Below are 12,281 nucleotides of genomic sequence, written 5' to 3'. Positions count from 1 at the left end.
TTCCCCCCTCCCCCTCTTCTAGGATTGCCACCTAGCTGGTATTTCACAGAGCATCTGCCCCCTCAGTGTGAGCTCAGCTCTGATTGGAGGAGACACTTCTCCCTCACACACAGAGCCCCCGCCCCCTCAGTGTGAGCTCAGCTCTGATTTGGTGGAGGAACTTCTGCCTTACACACAGAGCCCCCGCCCCCTCAGTGTGAGCTCAGCTCTGATTGGAGGAGACACTTCTCCCTCACACACAGAGCACCCGCCCCCTCAGTGTGAGCTCATTTCTGATTGGAGGAGACACTTCTCCCTCACACACACAGAGCCCCTGCCCCCTCAGTGTGAGCTCAGCTCTGATTGGAGGAGACACTTCTCCCTCACACACACAGAGCCCCCGCCCCCTCAGTGTGAGCTCAGCTCTGATTGGAGGAGAAACTTCTCCCTTACACACAGAGCCCCCGCCCCCTCAGTGTGAGCTCAGCTCTGATTGGAGGAGACACTTCTCCTTCACACACAGAGCCCCCGCCCCCTCAGTGTGAGCTCAGCTCTGATTGGAGGAGACACTTCTCCCTCACACACAGAGCCCCCGCCCCCTCAGTGTGAGCTCAGCTCTGATTGGAGGAGACACTTCTCCCTTACTCACAGAGCACCCGCCCCCTCAGTGTGAGCTCAGCTCTGATTGGAGGAGACACCTCTCCTTCACACACAGAGCCCCCGCCCCCTCAGTGTGAGCTCAGCTCTGATTGGAGGAGACACTTCTCCCTTACACACAGAGCACCCGCCCCCTCAGTGTGAGCTCAGCTCTGATTGGAGGAGACACTTCTCCTTCACAAACAGAGCCCCCGCCCCCTCAGTGTGAGCTCAGCTCTGATTGGAGGAGACACTTCTCCCTCACACACAGAGCCCCCGCCCCCTCAGTGTGAGCTCAGCTCTGATTGGAGGAGACACTTCTCCCTCACACACAGAGTCCCCGCCCCCTCAGTGTGAGCTCAGCTCTGATTGGAGGAGACACTTCTCCCTCACACACAGAGCCCCCGCCCCCTCAGTGTGAGCTCAGCTCTGATTGGAGGAGACACTTCTCCCTTACACACAGAGCCCCCGCCCCCTCAGTGTGAGCTCAGCTCTGATTGGAGGAGACACTTCTCCCTTACACACAGAGCTCCGCCCCCTCAGTGTGAGCTCAGCTCTGATTGGAGGAGACACTTCTCCCTTACACACAGAGCCCCCGCCCCCCTCAGTGTGAGCTCAGCTCTGATTGGAGGAGACACTTCTCCCTTACACACAGAGCCCCCGCCCCCTCGGTGTGAGCTCAGCTCTGATTAGAGGAGACACTTCTCCCTTACACACAGAGCCCCCGCCCCCTCAGTGTGAGCTCAGCTCTGATTGGAGGAGACACTTCTCCCTTACACACAGAGCTCCGCCCCCTCAGTGTGAGCTCAGCTCTGATTGGAGGAGACACTTCTCCCTTACACACAGAGCCCCCGCCCCCCTCAGTGTGAGCTCAGCTCTGATTGGTGGAGACACTTCTCCCTCACACACAGAGCCCCTGCTCTCAGGCCTGTCATTTGCCTGCACAGAAATCAGCACAGTCAGTGAGGGAGAAGATTAACCCCCTCCTGGCTGCCCTCATCCTACACTGCAGCCCATGTAAGTACTTACACTGTGACAGATAAGGAGGAGGAGGGGAGGAGATGGTTTTTTAACAGTTTTTCATAGTTCAGGATCAACTTCTACAACTCCCAGTGTGGTCTGTCTGTTCAGCCTGGGGAGGTGTACAGCCCACACTGGGAGTTGTAGTACTTGCATTTTTACTCTGTGAAGTACAGTTCCCCTATGACTCTGCATCTTCTGTAGAAGTAAAAGGCTCAGCTTTAGGGTCAGTCCACACATCCTTATTTATGCTGCAGATTTTGCTGTGTGGTGGCCCAGTACAGGAGTTGCACCCCTGTACCCTAGCTGCCCTATAAGGCAGCCTCCTTATAGTGACCCCTGGGCCCCCTTACACCTGTCCCCTTGTAGATTTATCTATATGCCGATGTTATACAGTATCATGTACATATAACTGCTATAGCTTTAAGACCTGTTGCCATGTGATTGTCACCCCGTGAGGTATTAGTATGGTATTAGTATAAGTGTGACCTAAGGGTGACCTATGGGACCCCTCAGAGTCTCCCCCATATAAGCCCTGGGTGGAGATCGCTCTCTCTCTTTCTGCTTAGCTGAGTTGCAGCGAGGTCAAGTCCTAGGTGTGTGTCTGGAGTCCAGAAGAGGCCTAAAGTCACTAAAGCAGCCACACATTTGTGGTAGAGGGTGTAATGCAAAGGGCAGATGGAATTACCCTAGGGGCAGATGGCATTAACCCCTTGTATTCGTGACACCAGGGCATGGTTTATCCTCAATATCACCCGAAGGTATACCGCTGGATCCTGGGCGCCAAGTTATGGACAACGGTAGCTTTACTGAGGTTAGACAGGTGAATAAGTCTATACAGTTCAGCCAGGGCCCACGGAGGTGACCAGTGACTCAGAGACTTTAAGGGCTTGCTGGGACTTGTAGTAGATGGGGTCAATTTAATGCAGGTCACGTTGACTTGACAAATGATGACTGTGACTGACTTGACTGCTTGTGGCTGCAGACTGGACCTGAGGCTCCTATGACTCTGGACTCTCTAGGACTCGACTGCACTGGACCTCAGCAGGAAACAGGAGAGCTAAGAGAGAGAGAGAAGCTCCACCCAGGGCTTATATGGGGGAGACTAGCAGGGAGCCCATAGGCCACCCTTGGGTCATCTGGTCACTGGTACCTCCCGGGTAACAATCACATGACAAATCACATGACAATCTTCTTAAAGTTATAACACCTCTTTACACATTTTATAATACAACAATTGGTGAAACATATGTACATGCAGGAATAAGTGCAAGTGAGGCCCAGGGGACACTGCAGGAGGCTGCCTGACAGGTCAGCAAGAGTACAGGGTAACACCTCCCGTACTGGGCCACCACAGATTCTCAAGTCCATTGCCCCACAGGCCAAGTCAAAACCTGGTAAGCTACAGAAGGGGTGAAGTCAGTCATAGTCTGTCATAGTCAAGTCAGTCCAAGTCATCCTGTCTCAAGTCAGTGTGTCCTGCATGCAAATTGTCCAAGTCCACTATAAGTCCCAGCCAGCCCTAAGGTCTCTGAAATCACTGGTCACCTCCTTGGGCCTAGCCAAGCTGTATAGATTGTTATACCTGTCTGATGTAGTAAAGCTGCCGTTGTTCCATAACTAGGCGTCTGAGTCATTATTTGCCTCCTTGCCTAGCCCAGGATCCAGCGGTATTCCTTCGGGTGGTGTAGAGGATAAACCACGCCCTGGCGTCACAAACTCAAGGGGTTAATGCCATCTGCCCCTAGGGTAATTCCATCTGCCCTCATCACACCCTCACCACAGCTGCCTATTGACTTTAATGGGTAGCAAAATCTGCTACAGAAAATCTGCAGCAGAAAATACACAGTGTGAACTGTCCCTTTGGGTACATGAGCAGATTTGTTTTCAAACTTGAACCGTGTTTCCCACTGTGAGTTTGAATGGGGCAGGCTCTCCTCAGCAGATTTTTGACAGTGGAATTTCTGGTAAGGCGGTATTGTTCAGTCATGGTATGATGGTATTGTTCAGTCATGGTATGGTGGTATTTTTCCGTCATGGTATGGTGGTATTTTTCAGTCATGGTATGGTGGTATTTTTCAGTCATGGTATGGTGGTATTTTTCAGTCATGGTATGGTGGTATTATTCAGTCATGGTATGGTGGTATTGTTCAGTCATGGTATGGTGGTATTTTTCAGTCGTGGTATGGTGGTCTTTTTCCGTCATGGTATGGTGGTATTTTTCAGTCGTGGTATGGTGGTCTTTTTCCGTCATGGTATGGTGGTATTTTTCAGTCATGGTATGGTGGTATTTTTCAATCATGGTATGGTGGTATTTTTCAATCATGGTATGGTGGTATTTTTCAGTCATGGTATAATGGTATTTTTCCGTCATGGTATGGTGGTATTGTTCAGTCATGGTATGGTGATATTGTTCAGTCATGGTATGGTGGTATTTTTCCGTCATGGTATGGTGGTATTTTTCAGTCATGGTATGGTGGTATTTTTCAGTCATGGTATGGTGGTATTTTTCAGTCATGGTATGGTGGTATTGTTCAGTCATGGTATGGTGGTATTGTTCAGTCATGGTATGGTGGTATTTTTCCGTCATGGTATGGTGGTATTTTTCCGTCATGGTATGGTGGTATTTTACCGTCATGGTATGGTGGTATTGTTCAGTCATGGTATGGTGATATTGTTCAGTCATGGTATGGTGGTATTTTTCCGTCATGGTATGGTGGTATTTTTCAGTCATGGTATGGTGGTATTGTTCAGTCATGGTATGGTGGTATTTTTCCGTCATTGTATGGTGGTATTTTTCAGTCATGGTATGGTGGTATTTTTCAGTCATGGTATGGTGGTATTTTTCAGTCATGGTATGGTGGTATTTTTCCGTCATGGTATGGTGGTATTTTTCAGTCATGGTATGGTGGTATTGTTCAGTCATGGTATGGTGGTATTGTTCAGTTTTGGTATGGCGGTATTGTTCAGTCATGGTATGGTGGTATTGTTCAGTCATGGTATGGTGGTATTTTACCGTCATGGTATGGTGGTATTTTTCCGTCATGGTATGGTGGTATTGTTCAGTCATGATCTGGTGGTATTGTTCAGTTTTGGTATGGCAATGATATTCAGTCATGATATAGGGGTATTGTTCAGTTCTGGTATGATGTTGTTATCCAGCCATGGTATGGTGGTATTTTTATAGTCATGGTATGGTGGTATTGTTCAGTGCTGGTATGGCAGTGTTATCCTGTCATGGTATGGGGGTATTCATTTACAGTATTTTTTAAGATAAGGTGAATCTTTGCATACAGCTTGGGGTACTGGGGAACAGTTCACACTAATGACCACCAAGAGTAGGTTGTGCGCTAATAAGCAGCATATATATTTATCAATCAATCAGGTCCCTTAAAATTATATAGTATAAATTAATATATGGGGTCAGTATATAGTATAACCCCTTCCCCCAAATGGACGTATATGTACGTCCACTGTGGGCTCCCCCTGTATGACACGCGCTCAGCATGCATTCTACCCAGTGGGTCCCGTTTGCTATCAGCAACCAGGACCCACGACTAATGCTGATCATCGCCGATCGGGCTGATGTCCGGCATTAACCCTTTAGACGCGGCAATCAAAGTTGATTGCGGCGTCTAATAGCGGTTAATATCGTTCCCGGCTAGCTCAGTGGGCTGATCGGGTCTGCTGCGGCGAAACTGTGGCATCCCGATCAGCTGAGAGGATCGGGGGAGGTGTCTTACCTTCCACTCTCGCACCGTCCAATCGATGCTCCAGCCTTGCGTTCAGCTATGCTAGGCTGAAGCAATGGAGCACCGATGACACTGATCAATGCTCTCCTATGGAGAAGCATTGATCAGTGTATGCAATCTAAAGATTGCATGTTATAGTCCCCTATGGGGACTAAAAAAAGTGTTAAAAGAAAAGAAGTAAATTAATATATTTTAACCCCTTCCCTTATAAAAGTTTGAATCACCCCCCTTTCACCATTTTTCAAATAAAAAATGGAAAATAAAACCTAAACATGTGGTATTTCCGCATGCGCAAGTCCCCATGATCCTGTCTTGCCTGGAGGCCCCATGAGTTGTCAATCCACCCTTGCCCCCACCCCCCAACCCCCCACTGTGGACCTCACTACCAAACTCTTGAAGCTGAGGGGTTAATTTGCTGGTGCTGGACTGGTACGTGATGCAACATGTCTGGATGTGTGCAGAGCGTGATAGAGCTTCATTTGATGTCATGCATATATTATGCAAATTATGAAAATTAGCATGGCCGGTATTTTTGCATGAAAGGTGGGGACCTTGCCCTCTCCTCCCCCATGTCAGTAAGGCAGTTGATCAGACTCAGTCCTTGCTCATCAAAAAATTTAGTGTTTTCCATCAGATATATAATGGTGTTATCCAAATAAACACTCACGAGTCAGGAGTCCGATCAACTACTTTACCTCAATGGACGAGGAGAGGGTTAAGAGGGGAAATAACTCACAAAAAGGGTTAAAGGGGTACTCCGCTGGAAAACATGCTTCACAGGAAGTTGCATTTCTTTTGGAATTTCTTTTCTGTCTGACCACAGTGCTCTCTGCTGACGCCTCTGTCCATGTCAGGAACTGTCCAGAGTAGGAGCTAATCCCCATAGCAAACCTCTCCTGCTCTGGACAGTTCCTGAAATGGACAGAGGTGTCAGCAGAGAGCACTGTGGTCAGGCAGAAAGGAAATTCAAAAAGAAAAGAACTTCCTCTGTAGTATACAGCAGCTGATAAGTAATGGAAGGGTTAAGATTTTTAAATAGAAGTCATTTACAAGTCTGTTTAACGTTCTGGTACCAGTTGATTTAAAAATATATATATATTTTCCAGTGAAATACCCTTGAGTAGCAGCAGGGAATCATGTATCAGGATTCTAAGTTGATCATAGCACTAACATTTACAATGAGTCTCTCTCTCTCTCTATGTATATTTACATTGCCAGTCTTCCTACTTAAACCTTGACACTCTCTATCTCATTTTTCATCCTCATATCCCATCCTCATATTCCGTCTTCATATCCCGACCTCATAGCTCAACCTCATATCTCATCCTCATATCCCGTCCTCATATCTGACCCCATATCCCATTCTCATATCCCGTCCTCATATCCTTCCTCATATCCCATCCTCATATCCCATCCTCATATTCTATCCTCTGCAAAAACTATTCTCTGCCCCTGCCTGCCCGACACTTGGCTGGATGTATAAAAGTTTTGGGCAATCTCTGCAGCCCCAGAGTAACATGATTAGGAGATGTCCCAAAGACTTGCATGGGAATTCAGAGAAATAAACCCCACCCTTGCATAAGGGGGGTGGGTTAGGATTATGCACCAAGTAAGGCTGGGTTCACACTACGTTTTGTCCCATACGGGAGCGCATACGGCAGGGGGGAGCTAAAAGCTCGCGCTCCCGTATGTCACCGTATGCGCTCCCGTATGTCATTCATTTCAATGAGCCGACCGGAGTGAAACGTTCGGTCCGGTCGGCTCATTTTTGCGCCGTATGCGCTTTTACAACCGGACCTAAAACTGTGGTCAACCACGGTTTTAGGTCCGGTTGTAAAAGCGCATACGGCGCAAAAATGAGCCGACCGGACCGAACGTTTCACTCCGGTCGGCTCATTGAAATGAATGACATACGGGAGCGCATACGGTGACATACGGGAGCGCGAGCTTTTAGCTCCCCCCTGCCGTATGTGCTCCCGTATGGGACAAAACGTAGTGTGAACCCAGCCTAACACGTGCACCAAGTTTCATCATAAAAATATCTCCAGCCGTTGCAAAGTTCTGCTAAAACATACATACATACATACATGAATATATATATAGAGAGAGATATAGATATCTAAAACCCATGGCCTTAGGTTGAAACAGGATCTGACAACAAAAAACGTGGTCTCAAATGGCTGGAGGTGCTCAACCCCAAATGCGGTTGTGCATTTATACTGGGGGAGCAGATCCTGCCCTTGTAGTCCGTTGCTAGGGGCGATCCCCAGCATAAAAATGCATACAATGGAGGATGCCTGCAGCGGACTACAAGTGCCACAATAGAATCCTACACCAGATAAACGGTGTGGATATGTAACAATTAGAATACAATACAAGAATATGGGTGCACTACTGTGGTAGATGTAAACAATACATTGGCTATCCCTCAACACTGATGTTAAAATTGAGACATTCGCCAGTGTATCCTTATATGAAGGACACACCAGAGCCCGCACACCAACGCCAAGGTTTCTCAATTTGGTGCGAGACCTAACGCTAGTCCTACCCGTGCTTGATAAACAGAACAGGGGCCAGTGGGCAATTACGGCAGCATTCGGCTGGCTCACAACTTCCTTCCAGATACCCTCCAGTGTTACTACGCACTTGTAGTCCGCTGCAGGCATCCTCCATTGTATGCATTTTATGCTGGGGATCGCCCCTAGCAACGGACTACAAGGGCAGGATCTGCTCCCCCAGTATAAATGCACAACCGCATTTGGGGTTGAGCACTTCCAGCCATTTGAGACCACGTTTTTTGTTGTTTGTTTAAATTTTAAATTTGGAGGTGTGTAAACTCCAACATTAATGCGCCTTGAATATCTACAAGGCAGCATTAAGGTAGCACCTGTGAGGCCAGGCACCCATAATAGCCAACTCAGGTGGGGCTTGCAGCTTGCCTCCCTCCTCCCATTGCATGTGTGCGTAGTAACACTGGAGGGTACCTGGAAGGAAGTTGTGAGCCAGCCGAATGCTGCCGCAATTGCCCACTGGCCCCTGTTCTGTTTATCAAGCACAGGTAGGACTAGCGTTAGGTCTCGCACCAAATTGAGAAACCTTGGCGTTGGTGTGCGGGCTCTGGTGTGTCCTTCATATGAGGATATACTGGCGAATGTCTCAATTTTAACATCAGTGTTGAGGGATAGCCAATGTATTGTTTACATCTACCACAGTAGTGCACCCATATTCCTGTATTGTATTTGAAACAGGATCTGGCTGTAAACTATGGGACCATGACATTTAACCCTGAGAGTTTGGATTGCAGTATAAGACACCAACACAACATTCCCGCTCGACAAAGACCATATGTAATGCACAATGAAGTACAAAATTACGCAGAGCATTAGCATACAACAATAATATGACATGATAGAATAAAACCACAAATTCACATATTCCAATATTCCAATGGCAAGGAGAAAGGCGCAAACACATAATGTGACATATGGTAGCATAGTACTACTATGGCAAGGGAACCCTAAGAGGACTATGGTGTTGTGCCTTTCCTTACAAGTATTGGGGGGGCTGAAGCTGACGTTGCATTCAAGCTTAGTGTTTGAGGGGACTTATAATAAGTGGCATATGATAGGAAGGGTTTCGATTTCAGCACAAAAGCCCCTCCATCATAGAGGATACACATGACATAAAGGCTTGTAATAATTGTATAGGGCCTTGGTCTCCAAACTGTGAACCTCCAGCCATTGCAAAATTACAACTCCCAGCATGCCTTGATAGATTCCCTTTTATCCCATAGAGATCCCCCAGATCCCCTGTCCGGGCATGCCGTTTTGCAACGGCTGAAGGTCCACAGTTTGAAGACCTCTAGTATAGAAGCTTTAAGTTACATGTGTAAATATTGCAACATATTACTATAAACAATGAGTCCACAGTGATACAAACAAGCACATGGGAAGAACACAGTGTATTAGGAATAAGGCGTACGGAACCCCCCGAACAATAGACAACATACGGGAAGAGTACAGTGTATTAGGAATGAGGGGGATCTGTAACCCCACTAAACAACAAACAAACATATGGAAAGAATTCAGGGGGGATCTGGAATAAGGGGGATCTGTAACCCCCCGAACAATAAACAAGCATATGGGAAGAATACAATGTACTAGGAATAAGGGGTATCTGTAACCCCCCCCCCCCCCCCCGAACAATAAACAACATACGGGAAGAGTACAGTTTATTAGGAATGAGGGGGATCTGTAACCCCACTAAACAACAAACAAACATATGGAAAGAATTCAGGGGGGATCTGGAATAAGGGGGATCTGTAACCCCCCGAACAATAAACAAGCATATGGGAAGAATACAATGTACTAGGAATAAGGGGGATCTGTAACCCCCCGAACAACATGTGATATAAACGTTTACAGTAGATTATGCTACAGCTAGGAACTTATTGTATAAAGCAATACTCACCTAGGATAAGGCAGTAGGGACCAGGTGTGACAGGCATAGGTTGTGAGCCTCATCTACACAACAAGTGTCGTTCCCTTTAGCATGCCTATTCTCTGGTGTGCGGTGCATTAATTTTTTACAAGTAAACATAGCGGTGCCCAATGTAAACTGTCAAAACGGAGTCATTGTAACTGAGTGTCTTCCCTTACGAAACATTTTCACCTCCTTCATTTCATTGTTCTCGGATGGCCCGGGCCAGCGGATTAATGGTCATCGCTTGTACGGAATGGCATTTGTTATGTGCTGGATATACTGTGTGCAGGTATTTCCTAGAATAGCTCCCAGATTACACACAAATCAGCAGCATTCGTTCCCTTCGCACACAGACCGACTTAGTACAAACTCTGACTTCCAGAAATAGTTAATCCCTTTCTGGGTTCCTTAGAGAAGGTGTAGCCGTAAAGCTCCTAACACAGTCGGCAAGAGGATTTATTTCACCCGAAGGATGTTTAACACTTTCCCTGCCGGTTGTAACTATCATCTAGTACAGTGTTTTTCACAAAGTGGGACTCCAGCTGTTGCAAAACTACAACTCCCAGCATGCCCAGACATTCTTTGGCTGTCCAGGCATGCTGGGAGTTGTAGTTTTGCAACAGCTGGAAGCACCCTGGTTGGGAAACAATGGTTTATGTAGAGGACAGGAGCTTCTTCAGGGTCCTATACAGTACACAGTGTCCCAAATGGAGCCACCCTCACTTGGTGTCCAAAGGAGCAGCTAACCCTGGCACAGGTAAGGAGTATTACAGAACTTGTAGTTCCTCCTTGTACTGTAGGGGGCGCTACCAGACACCAGTCAGTGCATACACTTCAGTAATAGAGGTGATTTACCATTAAAATGCAAATTCTGATTGGTCAGTTCTTCCAGTTGTGACACATTTCACAGATCTGGACTGTCTGTACATTGTATGTTGAGTCTGGTTTCAAGTTACAATGGTCCAGAAAAGACCATTGTATGTTGAAACTATTGTATGTTGAGGCCATTGTAAGTTGAGGGATCATTGTAGTGAGATAGGACACTTCTTTCGTCTTAATTGTACTCTACACTTAACTGGCTTCCTAGAGTGCATGGAACTAACTCATTACTCACTGCCAGAGGTAATGTAAACACGTACATAGCATGACAACAGTACAAAACATTATAGTAACAAACTGAAAATACAAAAATTACAAAAAACACATGATAATAAGGTACTTCATCCAACTACACAAGACCAACAGGTCCCACAGGGTACACAGTGGGATACTGCATGTGTGTGACAAGCTCCCAGTATTCCTATGTATACCTTTGGCTGCCATTATCATTACAGGAAAATGTTTACTGTACATTGAACTGTTCTTCGAACCAGAATCAGACAAGTGACCTAAGGGTTGCTAATGTTTCTACCAGCTGAGCTATTATAGGCTTGAAAGCCTATACATTATACTGACCAAAGGGGAAAAGGATACTGTAAATGATATTGGTAAAGAAAGGGAGCTGCATTATGCCCATGCTGCCAGTAGTAAATATTCTATTGGTAATTTATGTAATGACCAGTATACAGGTCATACCTTACACTGGGCACTTTCTACTATGTGACGTGGACTACTGTGTATGCATAAGATAATGCACCCAATAGAATATTAGAGGGCGTCATGTAGTTTGAGTCCCAATACTTTACAGTAGGGATCCATTATTCCTCATAAATCACACCTCAGAACATTTGTGAAGAAAGAAACAGCAACTACATGTAAATCATTGAATAACATAATCTGTGCCGTTCCCGAGACAGACAGAGATGTCAGCAGAGAGCACTGTTGCCAGACAGAAAACAACAACTCAACTTCAGCAGCTGATAATTATTGAAAGGATTAAGATTTTTTAATAGAAGTAATTTACAAATCTGTTTAAATTTCTGGAGCCAGTTTTTTCCTGGAATACCCCCTTTAAAATTTCTCAAAAAATTAGGAGCCTCCCGTCGGTAACCGGAGATGCTGTATGCATTGCTGCTTACTCCTTTGTCCGCATCTTTCATTCATAAGATAGAGGATAACTAACTGATCGGTGAGGGGCTATTGGCTGGGACCCTCACCAATCATGAGAATGGAGGTCAATTGTCTCCCAACTGAATGGAGCAGCAGAGCACTGTAACTCTATTCATTCTCTATGGGACTTCCGATCATTGCAGAGTGCTGAATTCGGCAATGTTTAGAAGTCCCATAGACAGTAAATGGAGTGGCAGCTGAGCATGCGCGCTGCTGGTTCAATAACATGGGGGACAATTGACCCTGTTCTTTTAATACTGTTCATAGAGGATAATTATGGGATGAATTCAATTTTTATTAAAAATGTTTTCTCTGTTGGTTCGTAGTAGGCCAACCTGAATTATTATTTTGTCTCTAACTGAC

The 12,281-nt window shown here is 46.2% G+C and overlaps 1 protein-coding gene and 1 long non-coding RNA gene across 2 annotated transcripts in view; one reads left to right on the top strand and one right to left on the bottom strand.

The window, feature by feature from the left end:
• Window positions 1-10,108, bottom strand: part of MYO3A (myosin IIIA) — a 212,176-nt gene extending 202,068 nt beyond the window's left edge. The window contains exon 1 of the mRNA XM_056519327.1: window positions 9,858-10,108. The gene's annotated coding sequence lies outside the window, so the exon portion shown is untranslated. The remainder of the gene's footprint in view (window positions 1-9,857) is intronic.
• LOC130273094 (uncharacterized) overlaps window positions 1,554-12,281 on the top strand; it is a 117,434-nt gene continuing 106,706 nt past the window's right edge. The window contains exon 1 of the long non-coding RNA XR_008843869.1: window positions 1,554-1,632. This is a non-coding gene — a long non-coding RNA (uncharacterized LOC130273094). The remainder of the gene's footprint in view (window positions 1,633-12,281) is intronic.

The sequence above is a fragment of the Hyla sarda genome, chromosome 5 (assembly GCF_029499605.1).
Source record: "Hyla sarda isolate aHylSar1 chromosome 5, aHylSar1.hap1, whole genome shotgun sequence".
NCBI lineage: Eukaryota > Metazoa > Chordata > Amphibia > Anura > Hylidae > Hyla > Hyla sarda.
Note: the sequence above shows the minus strand (reverse complement) of the source record. Positions and strands in the feature narration are given on the sequence as shown.